The sequence below is a fragment of the Lathamus discolor genome, chromosome 18 (genome assembly GCF_037157495.1).
Source record: "Lathamus discolor isolate bLatDis1 chromosome 18, bLatDis1.hap1, whole genome shotgun sequence".
Taxonomy (NCBI): domain Eukaryota; kingdom Metazoa; phylum Chordata; class Aves; order Psittaciformes; family Psittacidae; genus Lathamus; species Lathamus discolor.
This window is the reverse complement of record NC_088901.1, coordinates 1772676-1799834: the sequence shown is the minus strand read 5'-3', so window position 1 is coordinate 1799834 and position 27159 is coordinate 1772676. Positions and strand designations below refer to the sequence as shown.

Sequence of the window (27159 nt, the reverse complement as noted above, 5' to 3'; positions counted from 1 at the left end):
ATCATTCATTATTTTGTGATTAATTCCGAAAATAATGTCAGACATTAAAGAAAAAGAATCTTTTTGTTAAATGTTAAAGCTACCGATATTTTCCACAGGGAGCGTTGCAATTTTTCACTTCGAAATGAAACGGTTTGGGGCTTCATTGTCCTGTATTTACCAAAGAAAGGAAACCTTCAGTGTAAAGAACACCAAAAAGTTTCATTTCACATTAACCCTACTTTAGTTACTCGTTATTCCTCCAGCTCACCTCAGCAGTGAGGTACAGGGATTCACTCACACATCTCTGTTCTCCCTCTTTCTTCTCTCCCAAGCTCCGCAGCACACACCTGAGAGCACCAGAAAGACCCAAGGTTAAGGCTGCTTCATGGCGATAATCACATAGATTTATATCGTAGACATGTTTGCATTAGTATTTAATGTATTTGTGTATTTGTTAATGAATTCAAACCAAAAGGACCCCATGCACGTGTAATGAGCACCTACAAGGATTTCTCATCTGTGCAATATTTAACCACTGGGTCTAAAGCTATGTGGAAATAATTCTGCACGATAAAATCTTGTGTATTCTGAGGGGGGCAAATCCATCTCTGGCAGATTTCTCTGCTTCTGCTTTCTTTCTTACTTTCAAAAAGCTGTGTCATTATTTATTGCTCCTATTTCCACACTGTGAAAGCTCAGTGCCTATATTAAGGCCGGCACTGCTCAGATGTACGAGCGCAAGCCTACGCACAGCTGCCCTTTTATAGCGCATGCAAATCTAGATTGACATCATGGGAAGCTCATAAATCAGAGTCCTTTCACACCGACAACTGCGGGAGCAGCGCTGCGATTCCATGATTCTGCTGCCCAAGCCTGGAGCAGGGACCCCCTGTACAGCCACGGATTAAATCCCAGATCAGTTGAGGAAGTCCCTGATTGAATGATCACATTCCCACTCAAGGGCAGGGCAAGCACATGGAGGCAGAGCCCATTGCTGCTGCGCTTTGGCGAGTTCCCTGCACTCAATGACAAGAGGGAGGAGGTGAGCTTAGGCGTTCATGCTGGCGGACCTGCGAGGTTTTTCAGCACCCAGAATTCCTGCAAAGGAAGCAGGAATGTCTGACAGAGCTCTCCCCACCCCTGTCAGGGACATGGACTTCCGTGTGGTTAAAGCATCCAACCACCCAACACTGCAAAGCGCTGCTCCAACTGCAAAAGAGTGTGTCAGGCGGTGCTGGAGCATCCTTTTGTGCCTGCAGACCCATGGAACCTTATCCCGGCTCAAGGTCACTGGGCCACGTTCTGCCCAGGATCCAGATCTGGACCACGACAGAAAACACACGCCTTCCATCTCCACCTGAGCAAGAGGCAGTTGCTCTCTCATGGCCATGGTCATAAATTGTGCTCTTTGGGAGAAAAAGGGAAGAGAAAAGGAGAGAAGAGCTGACACAATTGGATTCCCGAATCCCCAGCTCTGGAGCCAGAATGAAAATACCATTTTCTTTGTCCTTCATATCCTGAGCATGCTCAGCGCGCCAGGGGCAGTGGAAAACCAGGGCTCTAGAGCAGGGGTGGATGGATGAGACAGTCAGCAAGCAATGGGTCACACTGGTGTCTTTGCATCAAGACCTTTTGAAGGATGGGGACATCAGGGATTTCTACGAACTCTTTTCTGATCTTAAACTGCTAATTCATGCCCAAGTTCCCCTTTTCTACTTTGCTTCTACAAATTCAGTCAAGTGCTGACGAGATAAAGATTTAATGTCGAGCAAGAAGGAACAAGCGGCTGGAATAAAAGCATCTGTCAGAGCACAAGATTTATGGGGAGCACGCAGGAGAAAATGAGTCACATTTGATATTCAGCTGCCAATTGCTTCCCTCTGCCTGAAGCGGGTGAGTGACCGCTGGCCAGAGCCCCTCCAGGCACAGATCTCAGTGCTGCTGGGGCACCAAACCTCCATCACATTCTGCTCCTGCACCCTTGTGGCAGTGCCAGGACAGCCGGACCCACAGGTTTCCCCCATTCCTTTAGGAAAACATCCCTTTCTCCTCTTCCTCTGTGTTTGGCTGGGTTTTCTGCTGTGTTTATTTGTTTTCTTGATTCAGTCTTTTATTATCTACAAGTCTGGAAAAATGGGTTTGACCACCAATAGTTCAAGCAGTTCTGTACAAAACTGTATTTTCTCTGAGATTTCCATATAGGATCATGGACTGGTTTGGGTTGAAGGGACCTTAAAGCCCATCCAGCTCCAACCCCTGCCACGGGCAGGGACCCCTTCCACTGGAGCAGCTTGCTCCAAGCCCCTGTGTCCAACCTGGCCTTGAGCACTGCCAGGGATGGGGCAGCCACAGCTTCTCTGGGCACCCTGTGCCAGCGCCTCAGCACCCTCACAGGGAAGAACTTGTGCCTAATGTCTAATACATGTTTATATATATATATTTGCATACACCCATGTATGTGTACAAGAACCCCTCCACCTCCTCCTCTCTTGCAGTCTTACCCAGGTCCAGTGGTGATCGCTGCCACCTCATACCTAAGCACAGCAGAGATCTGCCTCTTTCAGCTGAGAGATGCGACCGGACTTTTCCCTGTTATCTTTCTGTTTCCATGGTAATAAAAGTAGCTTCTGATAAAGGCTATTTCCTAAGTACAGTGAGGTTTGGCAATTTTAGAAGCATTATAGCCCAGACTTCAAATGGTCGGCGCTGCTCAGGGTTGTTTCTGGCTCAGGCTAATTGCAGGTGGATGCAAGCAGGTCCGTGGAGTCCAGGGAAAGATGCCGGGCTGAGGTTCCCCTGGTTATCATTTGCTTATTCTTTATTAAGTCTGTTCCCAATGGTCAAAGCCCTTTGCTCAGTCCCAGGCACATCTTGGGACTGGCGCCTTTCACAGCAGTTGGTGTAACTTTGCAGGAAGCCATCAGCCTCCTTGTCACCTGAACAAGCCTTGCAACCAGCAGCTGATTTACTTATTAGCATGAAAAAGAAATCATGCCTCGCATTTCCCACAGCCTGTAATACCACTGTGTAAAAGTGATACCCCATTCATGTACTATAGGATGGAATCCAGCTCCGCCTGCATCATAAAGATGACTACTGATTTCTGTGCTCCACTCCCAGCTTCCACCTAAGCTGCTGTCCGGGTTCCTACACAGACACCGGACCCGGTGTTTTGACTATTGCTGCCACAGGGACCCTTTGGTTAGGAAGCATGGGACCAGGACCCCCTCCTTCCCTCGGGTGATGGGGGATGCAGCTCATCCATGATGCTGCAGAAGGCTTTGCCACACAGACCCCCCATTCCCTGGTGAAAGAACACTGGGATGAGGGAAAACTCCATAATTTTCCCATTTTCAGCTCTCAATTTGAAGATTTAGAGGCAATTCAGCTCCTGGAGCAGAGGGACAGAGAGGCTCTTCCCACGTTGTCTCCAGGGGCTTTACCCAGACAGCACCTCAGTGAATCCTGCGCCAGCGTGCAGTCAAATCAACAGAGCTGTTGAGAACAGTTCTGACCTGCAGAATCAGATCTCCCCTGCCCTCAATAAGCCAACCTTTAATAAGTGTGAACCTTCTAATTCAGTATCATATCAAATAATAACCTTCCCGTTTAAACTGTTGCTAATATTAGTCAAACAATCACAGATAAGAGCCAGAGGCTCCTTGTCTCTCTCGTTACCACACACTTGCAATTAATATCTATAAAGCAGGAGGGATGGCGGTTTTTAGATGGGAATTTTAAGCTGTCCTTTGTATTTTCAGATGCAGGATGCAAACCTTATAGGCTCCCCTTCACCTTCACTATAAGAACTGAGCTTTTCATCTGACATTGAATCATGCAATGGCTTGGATTGGAAGGGACATTAAAGCTCATCCAGTTCCCCATGAGCAGAGACACCTTCCACTGGAGCAGCTTGCTCCAAGCCCTGTCCAGCCTGGCCTTGAACACTGCCAGGGATGGGGCAGCCACAATGACATATTGAATAACGTTAGCCTGGAGGGATAGATGGGAAGCAAACCACTGCTGCTCCGCTGTGCACCAGCACCATCGCGGTTTCACACTGGAAACGCCCCTGGATTTGAGGATGGAAAGGTAACTTTTGGAGCACTTGTTTAAAAACAAAAAAAAAACCCCAAAACTTTCACCCTTTAGTGACAGTTTTAACAATGTCCCATTGCTTTATGTAGAATCTTTACAATTATTTATTCCCAATATCTTATTGTGAAACTGGAATTAAAATATCCCAACAGACTCTGGCAGAAACCTTTGCATAAACCTGAGAGGATTCTCCCCCGGTAATAAGTCCCCAAGGTAAAATAAATTACACACGAAAACGTTTCAGAGTAACCGTTCCCAATTAAAACTTCACCCAGGGTTTACACTCCACAACCATTCCTTTCTTCAACACGAGAAGCATAAAAATAACACATGCCCAGCGTATGAAACTGAGCCTGGGAATCAAGTGATTTATTCACTCTGCCTGCTTAAAACAGGGGCCCCAGGGACACGGGTCCTTCTTCCTTTTGCCTGCTTGATTCTCACTGCTGCACATAGATGCTCTTACCAGCAAACTTGCCTACACCCAAGAAGGCTTGTGCACATGTATGTGCATAGGGCACATGCAGGCAGAGACGTGCACACGGTAACACCCACGTCATCCAGACACACAGGGATGTGTGTGCACAGCAGGAATCTGTCCCTATATCCATTACAGGACAAGGCTTTATCTGCAAAACCCTCTTCCCTGAGGAAAGGGCCAGACTGAACAACAGAAAATCATGGAACCCTGGTTTGGGTTCGAAGGGACCTTAAAGCTCATCCAGTTCCAACCACTGCCATGGGCAAAGACACCTTCCACTAGAGCAGCTTGCTCCAAGTCCCATCCAACCTGGCCATTGGCCACCCAGAATATCCATGCTTCCCTCAGTTCTGTGCTGGAAAGCAAAAGGGAAAGAAGGAAATACGAAGAGTAATGTTTAATCATCTTTTCCCTGCCATATGGATTTAGGGATGGATAATGCGATGCTTCTCCTTCCCCAAGTGCTCACAAAGCACCAACCCCATCCCAGAGGAAGGCGAAGCAGGAACAGCCCAACGTTAATCGCTCCAAGCAATGGTAGAGCAGGAACCTATGAGCTGGAACGGCCAAACTCCCTCCTGTCATTTCTCACTTCATTATTCCCTTGCATTTTGTAATTAATATCAATAAAAGATACATTAGAATTGCAGAAATCATGGAAATGTCAAACATCTCTCACTCGCTTTGGTAAGAACTTTGTTAAGTACCAAATGCAAATGTGCAGCTGGTGCCTCTGACATTTTGGTTCCTTTGCTGGCACGGGCTAATCAATTCAGTTGCTAATTTTAGTTTTATCAGCAGCAAATCTGTTCGATTTTCAAGGCTCTGGTTTAGGCCAATTAATTTCTAATCAAATTACCTACGTTCTGATCGGTTCCGCCTGCTCTCTCAGTGAATCGCAGCCCCAGATCTGCAGGCCACGACCTTGCAGGCAGCAGATGGATGCCTTGTCCTGCTCTGTTTGATGAGGACATGTTAATTAACCCATTAGTGGTGATGAGGGGGTAAAGGGGGCCCCTTCTCTTACTTGCTGCAATGCACAGCCCCAGTGCAGCAGCCACAGCCCTTACGGTAAATTACGCTGGGATCTCAGTGCTACCCATGGGCTCCGACCTGCCCTTGTCCACCTTGGGAAGGTCCCTTCATAAGGGCAGGTTCCATCCCGCCCATTACCCACAGCAGTGAAAACAACATCCAGCTTTGGGCCAAAAAGGGGCCCCAAGCCATCCCCAGGGCAGTGTTGGACTCACCATCCCTGGTGTAGACAAGGCCATCAGTGACATGGCTTAGTGGTGGCCTTGACAGTGCTGGGGAACAGTTGGACCCGATAACCTTAAAGGTCCTTTCCAACCTGGTTGACTCTATGATTCCATGACTGAGGGACCAAAGACGCGAGCACAAGTGTGTGTGTGAGGAGCTTGCTGTTGGGAAAAGTCCTTACTGATAAAACATAATGGAGTTTTAGAACTGCCGGAATAGGGAATACGATGGGAAATCCGGTTCCTCTCCGTCTCAGCTAATTTTCCATTTAGATGCTGGTTTTAAAACATGTTAGGCCATGTATTTATTGCCATTTGAATTTTTTTAGGCATCCCTTTTCCTCTCGCCTGCAAGTCTCTTTGACAAAGGGTGTTATTAGTGTGGCAATTACCAACCCAGCTATTACACTTGTGCAATGCAGCATTAAATACATCTCAGAATCGATTGCTTTCCAATTCTGAACAGATATGTATGTGTCTGTGTGTGCATATATATATATATATATGCAGAAATACCCGTGCCTATGTGTGTTTGCTTGATTGTCAAGTGGAATGAATCACAGCAAAAGCTTAATTTTGCTTAAAGATACCTTTAAAAAGAAACACTTTTAAATATCAACATTATCACTTCGAAGAAGTATTTCCTAGAAAAAATACTGCATGTTTAAAGCAGGGGTGGGACACCGGGGCAGCCAGATGAGGACACACGCTCAGGTCATACAGTGACTACAGAGACCCGGCTTTGCCAGGACGCCGGATAATTTCCCTTTAGGATCTCTACTGCCTCTTTGTGGGGCTTGGAGCAACCTGGGCTAGTGGAAGGTGTCCCTGCCTGGGGCAGAGGCTTGGAATGGGATGAGCTTTGGGTTCCCTTCCAACCCAGACCACTCTGTGATTCTGTGGTTCAGATACCAGCACTACACATGAAACAACGTGGGCACAATTAAGCAATCTGCAACCAAATGGCATCTTCCAGGGATGTCCCAATGTCCCCACGCATCTCAAAGCACTGCCAGGGTCCCACAGCGCTGCAGCAGCTCAATCCCATGGGATGATCCAGCCCTGCAGCTGCCCTCTGGCTTTTCACCAGGGCTTAAGGGCAAGAGAGGAGGGGGAGTTAGAGAAAGCCCTACAAAGCTTGGTCTGAGGAGCAGGAATTGGAGCCAAATACGGCTTGTCCTAATCAGGAGGGACAGCGGCCATTCATAGGCAGCTCAGCCTTTTACCTGCTCTCTAAGAATCAGTCAAACCCAGTCCCATCCTTCCCCTGTCAGTTCTGCACCACCAGCCAGCTCTGCTCACCTGCTTGCTTCCAGCACAGATGGGAAGATTTGTCCTCCCTCTCCTTCCCCGGGCAAAGGAGCACGAGCCACTGTCACGACCCGTTACATTGCGGAGCCATCCAGCCTTTAATATCACTGATGAAAATACCAGCCGACTCCTCCATTTACCAGCCAGAAAAATAATGAGCTCACATCTGAAGACGATGATCAAGGCTGGGTGACATTTACCTCCCGTGACAGCTCTTGGAGGATTACTCAGGCTGGGAGCATTCCCTTTTTGCCTTGTTGGCATGGCTCTTCCTAAGAGTGCTTGTTTTCCTATGGATGCTGTATTGGGTCTGTGTGGCAAGGGTTTGGTACTAGGGGGGCTACAGGGGTGGCTTCTGTGAGAAGCTGCTAGAAGCTTCACCCATGTCCAAGGGAGCAGGAGAATCCAAGTTCGGAGCAACCTGATCTAGTTGAATACATCCCTGCTCATTGCAGGGGGTTGGACTAGATGAGCTTTGAAGGTTCCTTCCAACCCAAACTGTTCAATGAGTCTATGAAATCCCTGATTTTAGCCCTACACAAGGAGTTTCTGCCCCTTTTACGAGCTGTAGGGAGCACTCCTCCCCCTCTGCCTGTATCCATAAGGAAGAGGAAGGAGAGAGAAACTTGTCTCCATCTCCCCAATTTGCAGGATAAGTAAGTGGAAGCACGGGAGCCAAGATGTTTAAATCATGCATCCTAATGCGATGTTGCTGTGCAACCAGAGCCGAGCAGCAGGCGAGCCTGCGAGCGCCGGCCCCGCGGGAGGACAGCTCATGGAGCAGAAGTTTCTCTATTGATGCTGCTGATCCCATACAGGCTTCTTCCTCCTCCCTGCTCCTTTCCCTCCAGGACAGCAGCTGTTCCTCGAGCAAGCCCTGTGCTTTCTTTGCCTCATCAGTCTATCCTGGTGGGCCTTCCATACATTTCTTATTATTCTGCCTGACATCTGTTCACAATTTGTCTCTAATTCCTCACTCGGCTCCTCCTTGTCTGACTCTGGCCGTAGATAAACTTGTGCAGCTTGTGGGGAAAAACCTTCTTCTCCATCCTGCTTGTGCCCAGCATGGGAGAAGTTGTTTCTCTTGGAAGGTGAATCTCTGCAGCCCAGCCCTGCTTGAGACCAGGGTGATGGGATGCGGTGAGAGCAGGTCCCCATGGCAGCCTGGCACTCACCACGTACCTGGGACCCTTGGGCAGCTGCTGTGTGGGATGCCTGCAATCCAGTGGATAGCTAAATAACCCTTAACATCAGCTTTTTAATGGACAAAGTCAGCTCTGAGTTATTCTGGCCATATGCAGGTGCAAGTGAGAGCCAAACATTTGCAGGATGCTTTGGATCTTCTGGAACGAAAGGGAGATATAAACTAATGGGTGGATGCCAGCTGGTAATGGTAAGCAGATGGCAGGAAGACTGCTGAGAGAGGACTGGTTTATTTACTTGCTTACTCATTTCTACACCATATTTTGGGAAAAGAAAATTAACCTGACTCTGCATCACCCACCTGCAACCAGAGAACAGGCACGGGCACGGCCATGGCTACCTATGCCTGTCCCTGTTCATCCTGCTGTGAGTTCCTGCTCTCTTGTATTGATCTGCTGGTTATGGAGGCTGGTGGACAGGGATTGGGTCCCCCCAGTCTTCTGCACAGCTCTGCAAAGCCGGGCCTCATCCTAGAGTGGAGCTGGGATGTGAAAACTCGTAACAAGCACAGAGCCACAGGAAAACACACTGCGAGGGGCCACTTGCCTGCCTCAGGCACGAGCGGCTCTGCTCCACCATTCCTAGAGATGCTTATTTACTCTGTTCTTAGAAACCACGGATCCCAGGTGCTCTCCAGCCACCTCTGCTCTTGTCCTTCAAGTTTTTAACTCCAAGTTTTTTAACCTTTAATCCCTTTTATTGCAAGTGCTCACAGCAAGGACTTACCGGGACCATGCTCTCTCCCAGCTGAGCCCCACTCTGCTTGTGCCCACACTGAGACCCTCAACCTCATCCTTCAATAACTCCTCTGTGCCTCAAACACGTCTCTAATGGGGGAAACCCTGCCCCAGCCCCAACTGCTTTAAACCTCCCCTCCAGCACTGAAGTATTCCTAAAGCAGCAGGAGAGCGCAGTGAGCTCAGACACAATAAATCCCACACAAAGCCCAGTGTGCTCTGAGAGCAACTGGTCCCAACAGCACACATGGAATGCTGATGCTCAAAGGGATCTGCCCATAAGAAAGGCATCTTCTGGGTAAAACCTTCATAGCTGATGTTGGAGTAAAACCACCAGGAGCTGCTGGAGTAAAACCACCAGAGCTGCAGCCTCAGTGGCAGGAGCACTTTGGCCTTTCAACTTCCATTTCGTTCCATAACAACTAACAAGAATTGAGCAGTCACTTGGCACATGTGCCTGTCTCACGCGCCTGCACCGTCTCCCTTTGTCACACAGCTGGCTTTTGCTGGTGGTACGGAGGAGACATAGAGTCACGGAACACTTAGGGTCAGAAAGGAGCTTAAGATCATCCAAGTTCCACACCCCTTTTCCTTCCAATTGGATTATGTTCCTCAGATCCCTGGATAAAACCACTTCAAGTCTGATCCCGGGTTCAACCTCAGTGACCTGCTGCCTTTAGTCACTGGGTTTAATGGAGGGAGATGGAAGAAAGGATAAATCCAGCACTCCAGCCCCTCTGCCCTGTCCTTCCTGGAGCAGCACAGCAATGCCAATAGGATTTGCTTTGAACACCAGGGAGGAAGGCAGAGATGCTCCGCCCAGCCCTAGCCCCCGTACACCCCCAGCTCAGCTTGTGCAGCGAGGCAAGTCTAGGAGCATGCTCACCATTGCTCAGCATCATTTGTATCATTGCTAATTGAGCTCTTCCTCCTCTCTTGTTTTTGCTGTTAGCAATTAGCATTAATAATCCCCCTCCCCTCCACAGGGAATATGATATAAATCCTCCCAGGAGAGCACACCACCTCCTTGCCGCGCATCCCGCTCCAGTCCCACTAAGCCAAGGCAGCCTCCGCATCCTGACATCCCCACACATCTACTCCTCTGGCTGCTGTTTAAGGATACAGGGGGGGGAAAGAACCACTGGAGGGGTGATGGAAACCCACCTCCTCCTGGGTGGGTGGGAAAGCCAGGGTGGGAGAGCCTCCGGGAAGGAGCTCACCCAGGATTTTGGGGACAAGGAGAAGAAGGACTCTGGTGGGGAGGAAATGGGGAGCCTGGCTGGGATTCCAGCCCTTGGGACATTAACCCTGCATGAGCCGACCTCTCAGCCCTGAGAGATACCTGTCCCCCACCCTGCTGCTTCTGTAGTTTCTCCCCTTCTCGATGCAAAGAAGTTCTTTTCTGATTGAACTAATTATGCTGATTGAATTTCCTCCCTCTCTCTGTCTCCGAGTGTGAAAGGTTTCCTTAATTTGATGGAGGTAATTGTTATGCACACACTGTCAGATGTTAATGCAATTCCGTGATTGACAGGTAATCAGCGCATCAGTGGTACAAAAAGAGTGAATAAGTCTGTAATTTTATTTCCCCTGATTCCAGTGGGTGGGATGGCAGGAAAATCTAAATTAGCAACCAGGGAAGGCAACCCTGCTCCTGAGCGAGCCGGGGTGATGGGCTGGGGCTGGCATTGCAAGGCCTCAGGCCAGCTCTGAGGGGTTCACCTGCAACACGGCACTGGCTGCTGAGCCTCATACAGCTGCTTTTCATGGGAGCCCATTCAGGGTTCCGATCTGATCCCACCAGCGCCTGCATCCGTGCTTCTGGAGCAGCATCTACGCATGATGTGCACAGTAAAAGTGGGAACGCGCTTCCCACAGAGAGAGACAGAAACATCCTCGGGAGCAGCAATGTTTTGGTACCCCAAAGTGCCCCAAGAAGCCTGTGAGCAGTGTCCAGCTTCGCCAAGCTGGAGGATGAATCTGGGTGAGGATGCGCAGCTCCCGGAGCATCCCCTGGGTGAGGCACACACTAAACGCTGCCTCCGCAGGGTAACTGCTGGCCCGGTGCTCCCCTGGGCTTCCCACCGCAGGAGCAGGGAAGGAAGGAAGGGAGCAGCTTGGAGGTTTTTGCTTTGCACCTTCCATTTGGGCTGGTGGAGCTGAGTGACAGAGGAAGAACCAGACTGGTGCTCCCACCAGCAGCTGCCAGCGTCTGCCCATGTCATTTACTGCTTGTCAGCTGCTGACAAGCCCCAGACAGGCGGGAGGCAGGAATGCCAAAACACACATTTCTCCAGAACGTTTGCTGAGGCTTCTTAGACTCCCGCTTTTCTTTCTTTAGCAAGGCCCTGATGTAATTATTTGCTCATCTCCTCGCCTGGATCCCAGGGATAGCACTCTGTCTGCACAACAGCGCTGGCTTGAAATGCAGAGCAGAAACACGCACCCGGAGTGATTTGCTCTTGTTGTCAAGGCTGAGGCTGGTGTCGGCACACACGCTCCGCGTACAGCCCTGTGTGTGCCAACAGAGCTGTGGAGGAGCATGCGAGAAATCACAGGGTGCTGGGGACCCTGGAGCAGTGAGCCCAGAAACCCACCTGCAGCTGGAAGAGAGAACCCAGGGTAAGGAAACCAGTGACCACCCGCTGTGCCCCATAGAAATGGGCTCATTTCTCATAGAACCCCAGCCTGGTTTGGGTTGGAAGGGACCTTAAAGCTCCTCCAGCTCCAACCCCTGCCATGGGCAGGGACCCCTTCCACTGGAGCAGCTTGCTCCAAGCCCCATCCAACCCAGCCTTGAACACTACTAGCGATGGGGCAGCCACAGCAGGATGGGGACCTGCAACTCAGGGGCTGGGGATGGCAGACAACAGGGGAAATGGAGAGGGATTCTGAACAGCATCAGCTGAATGCTCCCATTAACATAATAAAGGGTCGAATCCTATCTATGAAGAGCTGGGAGTGAATAGCTAGATTTGCCATTAGTAAGATTTATCTGAAATACTTCAAATCCCTTTTGGAAGGATTTTAGTCTTTAGTAAGGCTGGTTCTCTTCCTCAGAGCATGCATAAAACAGGCTATTCAAGGCCAAAACTGTGTGCTGATTCGGATGCACAGCCCTGCCCTGCACTTCAATAGGATTGAGCAGGGTATAAGCCAGTGAAGAGCTCTGCCCATAATGGACATGATACAGGAGACTCAAGAGCTTAGTGGTTCTTAGGGAAAGAAAGAGGGTGTGAGAGGAGAAGATTAGTGGAGGACTTCACTGAAGTCAATAAATCCCAAGGAAAAGAAGACACCACTACGCTGGCAGAGCTCCCTTCATATCACAGAACACATAAAACACTGTCTCCAGCTAAAAGGCTGTTTGACATTGGAGAAAATTAGACAGATACTTTTTCTTCAGTCACATGCGAAAAAAAAAAAGCCCCTGCAAAGGGCAGCAGCTGGAGCAGCTGGTAAAGACATTAAAACTCAGATTGAGACAAGCATCGCCAGGCAAAAAGATCCTTAGGATTAGGCTGCTGATTTGTCCACACAGATGGGGACAGGGCCCTGTTGTCTAAGCAGTGTAAATAGGCTGGAGGAGGAGCACCAGGCACTGCATACATCTCATGCAGGAGTGAGGGATGCACCAGGAGGAAAACACCCAGCTCCATCCATAGGGACTGGGCAAAGCATCAGGGTCACCCCAGGGCTCAGACCTGAGCAGTCCCCACACCACACGTACTGGGATGGGGCAGAGGACCCCTCACAGCACAGCACTGGGGTGCTCACAACACTAAAACCCAGCACAGGGATCTCAGTTTCTTTTACAGCCTAAAATGAAAGATTAAACACTAAGCCAAACTCTACACCGCATGCTGAGGGCCTGACTGCAGGGCAATGTGGATTGGGAGCAGCAGAAGTCCACATACCTTCTCTCTCGTATGTGAGGGTAATTTCCACTTTGGCACAGCCTTCATTTGGGTTTGCATGGCTTGAATCAGAAATTTCATAGAATCATAGAACATTTTGGGTTGGAAAGGACCTCAAGATCATCCAGTTCCAACCCCCCTGCCACGGGCAGGGACACCTCACACTAAACCATCCCACCCAAGTCTCTGCCCAACCTGGCCTTGAACACTGCCAGGGATGGAGCACTCACAACCTCCCTGGGCAACCCATTCCAGTGCCTCAGCACCCTCACAGGAAAGAATTTCCTCCTTAGATCCAATCTAAACTTCCCCTGTTTAAGTTTTAACCCATTACCCCTTGTCCTGTCACTACAGTCCCTGATGAAGAGTCCCTCCCCAGCATCCCTATAGGCCCCTTCAGGTACTGGAAGGCTGCTCTGAGGTCCCCACGCAGCCTTCTCTTCTCCAGGCTGAACAGCCCCAACTTTCTTAGCCTGACTTCATACGGGAGGTGCTCCAGCCCCTGATCATCCTCGTGGCCTCCTCTGGACTTGTTCCAGCAGTTCTATGCCCTTTTTATGGTGAGGACATTTGCTGCTGCTCTGCGCCTCTGATACCCTGGAATATTTGTGAACTGCTCGCGGTCAGGGCAGATTAAACCAACTGCCTCCAGCTCTCCTGGTCGATGCCTTTCCAGGCACCAAGAGTCCCGGCTGCTGGAAGGTGAGAGCAGAGCAGCCACTCCTACAGGGCAGAGAGGCTCCGTGTTTGTGTATCTGCAGCATCCAGAGAAGCCCTCAGCTGACACAGAAGAAAAGACTGGTTTGGGTTGAAGGGACCTCAAAGCTCACCCAGCTCCAACCCCTGCCACGGGCGGGGACCCCTTCCACTGGAGCAGCTTGCTCCAAGCCCCTGTGTCCAACCTGGCCTTGAGCACTGCCAGGGATGGGGCAGCCACAGCTTCTCTGGGCACCCTGTGCCAGCGCCTCAGCACCCTCACAGGGAAGAGCTTCTGCCTAAGAGCTCAGCTCAGTCTCCCCTGGGGCAGGTTCAAGCCGTTCCCCTTGATTCTATGAACTGGTGCGGGAAGCACGCGGCCAAGAGCACAAGGGAGCGCACCCGGAGCCTCCCGGAGCCGCTGCGAGCAGAACTGCGGGAGCGGGGTCTGTAGGTGGCAATCGCATCTTGCGAGCGGAGGGAGGCGACTGCTGCGGCCGCCGGCTCGGCCCGAGGGCGGCGGGCTGGGGAAGGGGCTCTGGTACTGGGAGCCCCCCCGAGCCCACTGCTCGCTCCTGGCCTGTTAAACGCTTGCTGCCCGCTAACAAAGAGCCAGGGCTATTTCCTCAGCAGGGGGTAGCTCCAGACGGGAATAACCTCCCCTCTTGATGCTCAGCCCTCTCCACACTGTTTTCCAGCTGCAGACCAGCTCCTGGCCACGACCCCCTGCCCCAACCCGAGTGCTGCTGCACAAACTGGATCTGTTCGTGCCATGCAGCCCGTGCTGGTGCTCACAGCACCAACGCAGTCATGCTGCGTGGCACAGATAAACACCTTTTCTTCACCCACTGCGTGCTCGTACAACCTCACTCAGTGCTTCCAAGAAGCAGGAGGTGCGTTAGCCACAGGGCAGTAGCTTGGAGCATCGGCTGCTGCACAAGGCAAAATGCGCGTAAGGAGCTGAGCTTTGCTTCCTGACTCTGTGGCTGAGCAGCAACCACGTAAAACCGACACGAAATGGGACATTCCCTGGAGCTGGCCGGCGGCACCCAGTCAGGACGTGGCAATCCTCACATGGCCTGTGCTTGGAGCACTGGTGTTTCTGCTGAAGGCATTTTGCTAGGGTCTGCTGAGACGATTGCGTGCATTCAGCACACACAGATCATGGACACTGGGGAGCGGAGTGTACAAAATGAAAGAGGTGACAGATCGTTTTGCAGTTATCTGTTACTAACCGCTGCAGGAAGCCATCTCTCCCAGCTGCTGCAGCATCAATGGGGCTGGGGACAGCCACGACACCGCTGGATGGCTCATGCAGGGCAGGACCATGTGAGTCAGTGCCTGCTCTGGGGCAGCACGTGGCACAGGGTCCGGCTCAGCAGTGATGGCACCGGCTCTGCCCTCCAACCCCGTCCCATCTTGACACGATGCCCTCGCTGTGACAGCTCCGGGAGCAATGAGAGCAGCAATAAGAGCAGCCAGGCTGGCGACAGGCTTTTAGTGACACCTTCCTCTGACCCTGGGCTGTGAAGGCACCCACGGCAGCAGCACTCTTGGCTGGCTCTTGGGGGTACCTGAAGGCAATGGAGCACTGGTTGTGATTCCTTCCTGCTCTCACGCCTTTGCGCTTTCTCTCCCATGCACACGTGGCATTCGTGTTGCTTCTCTGCTCTGGCATGGACACGTACGTGCTGCTCCTGTCACAGGCACACACTGCAGGTCAGCCACTGGGGGCTGACACCTTTTCCTCCCCTTCAAGCTCTTTCAAAGCTACAGCTTTGATTTGAAAATGGAAGATCCAGATGTTTCCGAGTGTGGCTTCCACTGGGTTCTCCCACCACTGGAGTGGCACCACAGCCCTCGAAAGCAATGAAAATCAGACCCAGGAGCTATAAATCACTCTGGTTTGCCAAGCCCCCCAGGCCTCAGAGGGCCTCCATAGGCTGCCAGACACTGAGCTGAGCTGCACCTCCTGTCTGCAGCCAGACCTGGCTCTGCTGCGTATCCATCTGGGTGGGATGGGTCACCCCCTCCCATGGGGATCATAGGTTTTGCTGTTACACTGAGTTAGCCCATGGGTAAGCTGCCAAACGCTTTGGTTCTGATCCCGTTCCCATGCATCCAGAGAAATGAAGTGATTTCCCCTGCAATCATTTGGAGGGGTGGCCAAAGCCCCTGGATTCTTCATCCCCCTTCCTTCCCTTGAAGAACAATGAACATCGAACCAAAAGGCAAAAGCAAACACCCAAGTGTCTATCTCTGAGCAGGAGGAAGCTGCTAAGGAAAATATTAGCTTGAAAAAGTGCCAAAGGAAGAGCTTTTGTGAGTGACAGCAGCCCAGGGCTCATGTGCAAGAGGACACAGCGATGCTGTCAGAGCAGAGCAGAGAGCTGACAGCAGCGGCAGGAGCATCCCGGCCAGAGAGGCCTGAAAGCACAGAACCATTTGGGCAATAAAAACCTGTGTCCTGGGGCAGCTTTTCAATGTCCTGGTGAACAGTGAGGAGCTGAAAGCAGGTCCCAGGGATGCCCCACTGCTGTTTGGCCATGGGACACCCCTCCTTTGGGGCTGTGCAATCAATCGTACGCGGTTGGTGTATGATGGCTGTGGAGATCACACAACGCTCTGGTCCCACACCACTACAGCTCAACAAACCCAGCGTGAAGCAGCAAAGGCAGGGGAGAGTGATAAGTCCTTTTCTAGCATTTTAATAACATCACAACACTTCAACGCATGGATAAGAGCCGTGGGTGAGAGTCGAGTGTCATCCAGCTGATTTTCTCTGCCCTGCAGCCCTTTCTCTGCCTCACCCCATTCCTTTCTGAGCTGACCACCTCCAGCTTCACTGCAGTTTCACTGCAGGCGGCTGTTCTTTGCTTTCCACTTCTGCAGCAGAAACCCATTTATCTCCCCCCTGTGCCTCTCCTCCCCGGCCGGGAGTGAGGTGCCGGCCATGGCTGATGCTGGGTAGCAGCTCTGAGCATCCTTCCACAGCAGCCACAGTGCCCCATAGGCTGAGCTGAAACCATGAACTGCCCAGCTTGTTCCCTTCCACACTGACACCACTGGTAAGCTCGTTTGTGTCTCAGTTTATGCTAATGAATGCTAATGTATGCTCTGTACAGCACTAACTTTGGCAGTGCTAAGCTAAGAGTGACTCAGACCAAAACCGGAGACAGGTCTTGGTTCTTCTCTGATGCTTGAAAACCAGCACTGGGAAAGATCAGAGGGGAAAACATCACACCAATAGAAAATCAGGAAGAGAAGCAGGATTGAAGACCCCTGATCACTCAAGCTAACCTGCCCTTTCCCAGGAGGGCCCTGGGTGGTGGGGAGCAGCCAAGCTCCAGTGAAACCATGAAGGATCATCTCCTGTGTGGCTCTCATGGCCCAGGCAGTGGCAGGGAATTCTGGGTCAGAATTCCCGGAAAACAGAGCTGCGGTAAAGACAAATTCCTGGAAGCTGTCCCCTTCGCAATATTTGGAGTTTCTGTCAAAAACCAGAAAGGCTGACAGCACCCAAAAGTGACTCTTCTGGACTGGCTTCTTCCTCTGCAGTTTTCAGCCAACATTCTTCAGTGCGTTTTGACAGTTGTTCTTTTCTCAACGACAAGCTGACGTCTTCCACCACATTCTTCTTTAGGCTGCTGCTGAGTTTTGGTTGTTGGATCTCAACTCAAGAAGAACTGATTTTCACAAACCCTCAGATGACAGAAGTGAATGATCAGTGGGTCCAGGATGATGGGATGCCATGAGTCACAGGGAGTCATAGGGAGAGCTTAGGTAGGCATCAATGGGGAAGGGGAACAGGGGGTAGAGTGTGACCTTCACATCCTTACAGCTCAGCCAGGAGAATCAGATTTACTCATCGTATTCCAAACACTTGTGTCACAGTCACCTCCTGCCTCTGAGGATTCACTGGCTCCTGCCAAGGCCTGGAATGAACCGAGTGGCTGATGGGTTTCATAGCGTCATAGAATCATAGAATGGTTTGAGTTGGAAAGGACCTTAAGACCATCCAGTGCCAACCCCCTGCCATGGGCACGGACACCTCACCCTAGACCATGGCACCCAAGGCTCTGTCCAGCCTGGCCTTGAACACCGCCAGGGATGGAGCATTCACCACTTCCCTGGGCACCCTGTGCCAGCGCCTCAGCACCCTCACAATAAAGAACTTCCTTCTGTCTTCTTATATCTATCATATATCCCGACCTTCCCCTTTTTGAGTTTAAACCCATCTCCTCTTGTCTTATTGCTACAGCAGTTTCTCAGCTGTGGTCCTCCTGTCCTCCACCACCAACTTCCTCCTCACACTGATCTCACTCCATAAATCCAGAAGGCATTGGGCAACTCCGTTTGCTAAAACCATAGCCTTATCCCCCAGAACACGCATGGGAAAAGCCCTAAATGCACCTTCTCTGTTCAGCCAGACACAACCAAAGCGTCCAGGTTTGTTCCTGCAGCCTCCCAGGACTCCTGGAGCTCCAATTCCTGCCTGAGCATCTCCCTTCACCAGCACAAAGAGGCTGTGCCCCAGCTCAGAGGGACTCGAGTGTCACACGTGCGACTCATCAGGATTAATGTCGCCCTGACATGGCTTTCTACAATTTATTATGTGCAGATGGACTCTGGGAATGTCGTTGTTTTAATTACAGTGAAATGCCAGGCAAGATTGGTTATGCAAGTCAATAAATCACTCGACTGCACTGATTAAATAGGAGTAATATTTTGAATAAGTGACTGTCTCAGGAATGATCATTGCTATATTACATTATCATTCTCCTCTACTTGTATACTGCAAACAAAATTAAATGAAGATGTCAAGTTGCAATAGAGACTAGACAGCAATTAGGATGAAAGCAGCCAAGTCCTCTTTTCCCTGTCTTGAAAGTTGAGACCTAGGAGCAAGAACCACAGCGAACGCCATCCACCAAGTCACTTTTCCCATCAATTCTCTTGGGTGGAAGGGGCATTAGGGGAAACGTTCATGTTACATGTACGCTATACCCAAGGAAAGGGTGTGCTCTCCATGGCTGGAAGAGGAGCCCAACCCCAGCACCAACAGCTCCAGAGACACAGCTCTGCAGACACACAGCCGGGTGAAGTTTGATGGCCCGTGTTATAAATGAGGTGAAAGCAGATGATCTAGTGGTCCTCCCCGAAATGATGAATTACAGCGGATATTCCGGGAGAACATTATTTATTTGATTTGATTTTCACAGGTAATTAATTTCTCTGAAAGTAACTAGTGATACCTTTAGGAGGCATTGGCATGTTCATTAAATTTATAGCTTCTTCCTAGATAATTACTAATACATGAAGAATCTGATTATGGTCCCTGCAATGAAAGGCAGCAGTCTCTTGGGAGGGATATGTCAAACGAGAGAAAAGCCCGTATTAAACTAACATCCCAGAATAACTACAATGATGTATCTTAGCCAGTTGCCAGAAAACATACAAGAGAGTGTTATCAAGGTGAAATGCTTCCTGATGAATGCATTTTCCATTGCAAAGCCTCAGCAAGGTGCTAGAAAGCTTTCCAGCTCACCTGAAGCTACATCTTGCATCAAACAAAGGGCTTTTGTTCCAGAGCTTATCAGCACACTCCTGCTCTTCCAAACTACCTGGAAGTAGTAGTAGTAGTAGTACCCATGGGGCTAATACTACTAGTAAGTAGTAGTACTACTACCTGGAAGTAGTAGAAGTAGCCATGGGGTTGGCTTGACTGCACAGACTTAACTGCTCTAACTTGCCTCCTCCATGCCCTTTCCCAGTGCTCCCAGTGTCCTGCTTGCCCTGGACCATGGCTGGTTACTGCTGCCTGTTCCCTGGTTGCTGTTCTCTATAGCAAAGTCTTTCAGTAGGAATCAGAAACAGAGGAGTCACTCTGATCTGCCACTATTTACCTTCACTGTTGTCTTCACTGCCATCAACATCCCCATCCACACATCCCCCTGCATGTCCCCCAGCAACCAGGAATCCCTCCCATCCCCTCCTGCAGGTGCCAGGCCTGTGTCCTGGGGTTCTCTGCCCCAAGACCCTGCCACTGATTTGAAACACATTCAGCATCCTCATGGGGCAGGAACGGGGTTTGTTTTACACTGGGGGAGTCTCAGCCAGGACTCTGGCTGTCATCAACTTGCACTATCAATTAAAAGAGAATTTTGAGTAATAATTTGCCCCCAAAATGCTCTCTGGAATGAAGAATGGAAAGCAGCAGAGGTGAGCTTCTCCTGCAGACCTGGGAAGGTAGTGCAAAACTGCAGGCACAAAGAGCCTCTTCTGCATCACGTTCATTAAAATCAGGTGAATTTTTAAGGTAATTTTGATGTCGTTCATGACTTCAGACCATGTCTTACTTTCCCTGAAACAGGATTCAGGCACATCTCAAATGCGCTACACGCTGAGATTCTTAACATTCATTTCCATCCACTTCTTTCCCCGAGAAAGGGGAGAGAGAAACCAGCACAGCCAGAGCCCTTCTGTGCCACAGCCCCAGAGCCTGCGGCTTCAGCCTGCGAGAGGAGGTGATTGTTTCCAGCACTGAAGGCTAGAGGGGATGTGAGCAGTCTCAGTCCTCGGAGCAAAGCAGGAGCTGAGAGGCTGCCATGCAGCAGCTCCTGTGGGCGCAGAAGGGCAGGGGTGCAGCTGATGCTCAGGGATCAACCCTGCCTGACCATGGATTGTGGGATGAAACCTCCTTTGAGGGGCTGGAATTGAGGATGAGCTGGGTATCATAGGGATTCAAATCACTGGTACAAGACAAGGTGGCACAGCCCCAGTGAGCCCAGAAGGTGACGGCACATTCACCATGCACCACGCACCCAGCTGGGCTCCTCTCCCTCCTTCCTCCCTTCCTCTCCCTCCAGCTTCAGTTCTGCAATGGTTAAACTGTAGATATTGCCTTTCTGCTCAGTGAACCAAGTGATAGGATTGCAGTTAATGGTAATTTGAACATGTTTGGTCAACTAGAAATACATAACTAGATTGAAACATGAAAATGCCCTATGAATTTATACAACTGATGCATCTGAACGCAGTCAGCTGTTAACTTCATTGCAAGAACGATGGTAGAAATAATTTGCAACAACCCACGCGTTTTTTTTTATTGAACCTTTGCAAATAGGAATAATGTATCAAATGTACCTGTACGTCTGCCTCACACCTACATAGAGCATCACGCTCAGGTATTAGTAAGCTGCAACGTTCAGGATCAGATACAAGAGGTTTCCAGCTACAAAAGATCTCTCCCATCTGACCTCGCTGTTTCGATTGCCACTCTTCAGTCATGCTCTGCTTCTCCTCCCTCCCACCTAAGTTGGGGACCTCCCTCCTCGGTGTAACTGAGCTGCGCAGTGACCATGAGGCCAATCCTGCTCGCACGTTCTGCCCATTGAGAGAAAACTCTGCTGGTGTCACAGGTATCCCAAACCTCCTCCCCACCTGCAGCACCAACAAACCTGGCTAGGGTACTATTGGTTGTTCTGAGAAAGGCACCAGAGAAATATAAGCCATGCTCGCCTGTTCCCCCGCTTCCAGGAGAGGAGGAGGGAGCAGATCTGGCTGGGATCCTCCCATAGAAATTCATTCCTTGAGGCATCTCATCCTGGAGGTGCAGACCCGGATGTTTCCACCAGGTTCATGATGTGGTTATCCAAACCTCCCATCCCAGTGGCTCTCTCTTATTCACCTGCTGGGTCTTTTCCCTACCACTTGTTGCATTCCCTGAGAGGGAAGTGAAACTCTCGGATGGTCCATCCAAGGTCCATCCAATCCAGCGCTTGGATTGGTCCATCTATAAGCCCTTTGGAGGGTCCAAAGGGAGAGGATGGAGTCAGGGTGATGCTCATGCTGAGCCACAGGATGAGGCTGAGGCTCTGCATCCCTTGCTCATGAGCTTGAGAGGCTGGAGCCCAGTGAGCTGCCAACAAATGCTCCAGCTTTCCTTATTTAGCTTTCACCATTCTCCTCTCATCTTGTTAAAGGATGTAATTTATGTTGTGTGTGTCCATTTACGAGCCATTATATCCCAAATGAAAGAAGAGACGAAACATATTCTCTATTTAAAGCTTCCAAAATAGGCCTGATTAATATATCCAATTGATTGTTCAGCTGTTCTACTTGTTAATCTGTGAAAACTAATTAGGCAAGTGGGAAACCAAAATACTGGGTCATTTCCATCGCGTGCTAATGAATGTTCTTCAGTTTAGCAAATGTTTTGTTTCTACCAGAGAAATAGAATAACACTGGAGAGAGATCTGGCTGCCATATAGAGAAAGCCGTGCTACCAGTGAAGATCCATAACTGGTAATTCTAAATAGACTGGCCTATATTGACTCGCTAGGAAGCCTGTGCTTTGGGCCAGGCTGCAAGCTAGCTTTTTGGGTTGAATCCATTCAAGGAAGGTGATACTTTAGCCTCGTTCCCAAGCTAATGGTGTTTCTTTCCCTGTCACATCACCACCCCAGCTAATAAAGCCTTTTTGCCCAAAGGATGCCTTTCTCAAAGTGTCTTAGAGGGAAAGATCCTCTTTTTCTCTATCAGAATTATTTCAGGGATTGCTTCCTTCAACTCTCCCTTGGCAATTTACTGCTGAAGAAGTGGATTTGCTCTTGGCACTTCAATTTTGGAACATCTGCACACCACATCCTTAATGGTCCCAAATGCTGAGGAGGCTGGTGGGAGCTGTGTGATCTCAGGCCTTCGCTACCTTAAAATGGGCACCTAAGAGTGCAAACACTAGAAATGGATGACTCCAAGTCAGAATGAGAAGGCAGAGAAAGAGAAAGCTGTGCATCACCTAGGGAGGAATTTGCCTGCAACCCAGCAGCAATGAGGAGCCAAGTGCTCATCTCCAAGTTTCCTCCAGCCAAAGAGAGTTAGTTGAGATGCAAATGTATGCACTTTGTAAATAACCCTTTTTACTGCAGGTTAAAAGCCGGTTTCTGGAATCACATCCAGAGGAGACAATTAAAGCATTTCCCAGCCTGCGACTCGCATCAGATCAGCACATGTAGCATGGCTCTCTGAGAATAAAGAGCCCTTCCTTGATCAGCTTTATCCTCTCTTGTTTGATCTGGAACTTACACAATGAATATCTAATGCTAGCGCGCTCAGTACCCGGGACTCCTTAAAACTGAATCACTGATTCCATTAAAGGGGCATTAGCTCTGTGCGCTCATAATTAATCTCCTCAAGAGAACTAATAGTTCAAAAGACTTGTACGGAGCAAGGACATTTTACATCACGCAGCTCATTTTTCCTAATTGATTAATTTAAAGTGATCTCTAGAGCCAAGTTTTGTGGCACGGAATCTTTTCACCCCCCACACAGGGAAAATAAATAGCTTTGAGCCAGTGACTACAGCACATTCCTCGAGGCCTGGCAGAGCGGAACAGGAGCACAGTGTGCACGGAGTCAGGAAAAGGCTTTTAGGAGCCCTTGCCTGTGCTGGAGCCGGGGGCGCGTGGGGACGGCTCCAAGCAGCAGCCGCCTCCTCTCATTGTGCAGCGCTTGCTCCATCCCCTGGTGTTCTCCTGCAGCGTTTCAAAGCAGAGAGAGCATTTGAAACACGCTCATTGCCGACCTATGCCCTTTCACAAGCATGTTTTGGAGAGCAGTGGCTCCTTGCTTGCAGACGCGAAGCAGCGGATGCTGAACCAGGGCTGTGGCAAGGATGAAGGTGACAACTCCGAAACGTGTTAATGCTCCGTGGCGCTTCTCTGCAATATTTGCTCCTTTGTGTGTCCCTCCATGACTTTTGCAATGAGCATCCTGCTCTTTTCCCCATTGCCAAGTCCCAGAAGGTGCCAGCACAGCCTGCAGCACCCCTGGGAGACCCAATTCCCTGTGGCCTGGGTACCGCAGGGATGCCACAGGGATTGCTGCTGTATGGTCAGTGTTTGCTTTCATTCTGTACTTGGGTTTTATATCAATGGTCTCAGCACTGCCTTGATCTGAGCATTTGCCAAGGGTGTGATGACCGAAGCACATCAGGCAGCTGGTTTTCCAGGGTATCCTATGTCCTGCCACAAAGGGATGCCAGCAGAGAGGGATGAGGGACCCCAAGGCAACACCAGTGTCCCATGGGAGCACTGTCTGTCTGGCACAACACCTCTGCCTGTGGGTCCTGGTGATCCCCTGCCTTCACAGGCTGTACAGGGCTGACACAACAGCCACTGCTGTCCTGGTGCACAGCATCTTCGCGGTCAAGCTGCTGGGGCACTTGGAAAAGGGAAGAGGGGAAAGGGGCTGCATTTGGATGCCCTGGTTCTGCCGTGCCGGAGGCTGGAGCCCAGGCCCTGTGGGAGGATGTCAGAAACCCGAAGGGTTGTTTCCTTCGTGTGAATGGATGACTTCTTTAACAGAATCATAGAGAGGTTTGAGTTGGAAGGGACCTTAAAGCTCATCCAGTTCCAACCCCACTGCCATGGGCAGGACACCTCCCACTAAATCAGGTTGCTCAAAGACTCATCAAAGCTAGGGACATGTGGACACCAGAAACAATTCCTGAATCAAGGTCAGAAGCAGAGATTGAGCTGGAATGATGCTGCTGGAATCAATCCTGTGCGAGACAAGGCTGAAACCCTGCTGACTGAGGAGATCACCACTGACAGGCCGCAGGGCATGGATGGAACCCAGAGATGCTGGAGGAAACATCGCCTGCAGGAGAAGGCAGTGACGAGGGAATTCCTCCTGACACCCCTCTGCTAAGGGGCTAAACCCCCATTAATGGAATGCAGTCTCGCTGCACTCCTGCGGCGTGCCAGAGAAAACTTCCATTGTGCACACAGAGCTCCGTGGAGCTGATTCTATCATTTACTTTTCAGAACATGATTCGATCCCAATGCTGCTTCACTGGATCAGTAAATAGAAAGTGCTCCCAGAGAAGAAATGGCCTTTTTTTATTATTGGCAAAACACTATCACTGCTGATGAGGGAAACCACCCCGAGCGCACGGTGTAGCACATGTGGCACCGAGCTAACCAGAGGCAGCATCTGCTCAATCGAAAACCATAATGTTTGCTGCTCGAACCGCGCCGGAGCTGGTTCTGCCGCAGCCTCAGCCCCCGGGGGGCTCACTTGGCTGCGTGTGGCCGTCATCTTTAAGGCGTTTGATTAACTTCTTACAATCAGAATTAAGAAAGGAGTTGTTTTACCAGAAAGCAAAGCCACGGGGAAGATAAAAGCAACAAACCCAAACCTCAAGCTAAGCCTTTGCTCTTCAGGAGATGCTGGCAAGGTGTTCCAGCTGCATCAGCTGGACCTGGGGGCACTGCCAGGGCTAAAGGAACACGGAAGCTGGTGTAAAACACACCCCCTCACCCCAACAGATCATTTCCCCTCCACTCTTCTAACACCATGAACCAAGTGCATTAAAATCACAAAGGACTGGGCATTTGCTGCATGAGTAAGGACTCAGATACCGAGCATCAGTGCTGAGAGTGATGAGCTCAAAGCACTGCTCACGCTCTGCTGAGGCTGCTGCCTCTGCCACGTCCCTGCCAGCACAGGAATCACTTGTAGGGAAGTTTGAGCGCAGTTGAAAAGAGGTTTCTTTGCCTCGAGCGTGGCCCGAGTGCAGCGCTGGTGCTATTTCTGGCGTGGTGACTGTTGCATTTGCTGCAGAGCTACATGTGCTGGGCTTGGAAACCGTGTTTGAGTTTGGAGCTGGAGCTGTTTTCTCTGCGTACCCCGCTCTGCCCATGCAATCTGCTGCCACAGCAGAGAGCGACGGGCTCCGAGCGTGGCTATTTCTGCTGCAAAGCATGGCTGGGAGATTGGTGGTTATTATTATCATCAGACGGGTCTGTGTGCCAAGTCCTGGGTGTGAAATCCAACACTTCCCAGGTATCCCAGGGCTATGAATGGAATAGCAGCCTACCTCCCAGGGAAGTGCAGATCATCAACCCCGGTATCCAGCCACAGACCCCATCTCAACAGGGTTCGGTTTAAATGAGCCTCTAACAACTGATACACGAACTTCTTGTTTTTACCACTGCACTCGTTCTGGTTGTTATACCTAAAGGGTGGTGGGCTTTAGACAAGGGCCTGTAGGGACAGGCCAAGGGGAACGGCTTGAACCTGCCCGAGGGGAGACTGAGCTGAGCACTTAGGCAGAAGCTCTTCCCTGGGAGGGTGCTGAGGCGCTGGCACAGGGTGCCCAGAGAAGCTGTGGCTGCCCCATCCCTGGCAGTGCTCAAGGCCAGGTTGGACACAGGGGCTTGGAGCAAGCTGCTCCAGTGGAAGGGGTCCCTGCCCGTGGCAGGGGTTGGAGCTGGAGGAGCTTTAAGGTCCCTTCAACCCAAACCGGGCTGGGATTCTGTGATTATGCCCAGAGCCAGGTATCAGATGAACACGGGATATGGTGGGCTACAAAACCACACCATATTTACACTGGTGCCAAAAAGGACCAACAGGCTTTAATAGCTGCTGCAAATGCTACGTAACGATTTTCCGTTCTTTAATTCTCCGAGGGGTTCGGGAGCTTTCCATAAGTCAAGGTTTGTTTGCCTTCCCTTGAATGTCACCCATAATTCTTGTGGAAATGTTTATTTGCCTAATGCAACTTTTAGTGTCCAGGTTATTTATTCCTTCTATTTGTCAGCTAAAAAGAAAGCTACCTTTACCCTCAAGCCTGATTAAAGTAATACGGTGGCTCAGGCTCTTTCATCTTCTCAGTGCCACTGAAACGCATTTACAGCTGAATGGCTTATCACAAAAAGAAATCTAATTTTAAAAAGGATAGTACATTCTAATATACTTTGCATTGCACATAAGTAATCTGCCAGCTAAAACCTGATCAGAAACATCTGGTTTGTTAACTGTGAGGATTAACCGGTAACGGGAACATATACAGGGAAATGCAGAATGAAGGAATGACTGGGTTTTCATTGCCGTTATTTACGAGGCCTCACTCCTTGCACTTCGCTGCGGACACGGAAGGTACAGACATCTGTGTTATCAGTGTGGTCCCAAGTTCATGCCAGATCAGCAGCCCAACAGTTTCCCAGCACCCAATGTCAGGATCTGGCTCCAATAGCCCCTGGGTGCTGCTCCCGCTCTACTCCAACAGGTTTTCCTGGGCTTTTCCCAGGTCTGAACAACTCACCCTGCTCTGCTTCCCCCCTTCCCACAGCTCCCAGGCTGGCAGCTCCAAACCAGTCCATGTTTTGAGCCATGTTTTCCCATTAAAGCCTCTCCAGGTACAGACAAAGCCCAGGTCCCTGGAGGAGGGGGTTCTGCAGTCGCTCATCACTGGGCACACACAGCCCTACGCTCCCAGGATGAGCTTTAAGGTCCCTTCCATTCTCTACTTCTATGAACCCACTCAACCGCTCGGCCTCCAAAACACAGAGCTGGTAAAAAATACCATAAACCACAAATCCTGCTAGCTGAAATTACTGTATGTCAGAAATAGTGCTTTGCCCCCGGACTTTCTGCTCCCACTGGCAATGAATCATCTTTCAGCACTG

At 50.3% G+C, this 27159-nt stretch overlaps 1 long non-coding RNA gene across 1 annotated transcript in view; it reads right to left on the bottom strand.

Annotated features, from left to right (window-relative positions):
* LOC136023434 (uncharacterized) overlaps window positions 1-27159 on the bottom strand; it is a 74503-nt gene continuing 47344 nt past the window's right edge. The window contains exons 2-3 of the long non-coding RNA XR_010616593.1: window positions 251-329; window positions 1-150 (exon numbers count right to left, since the gene is read on the bottom strand). This is a non-coding gene — a long non-coding RNA (uncharacterized LOC136023434). The remainder of the gene's footprint in view (window positions 151-250; window positions 330-27159) is intronic.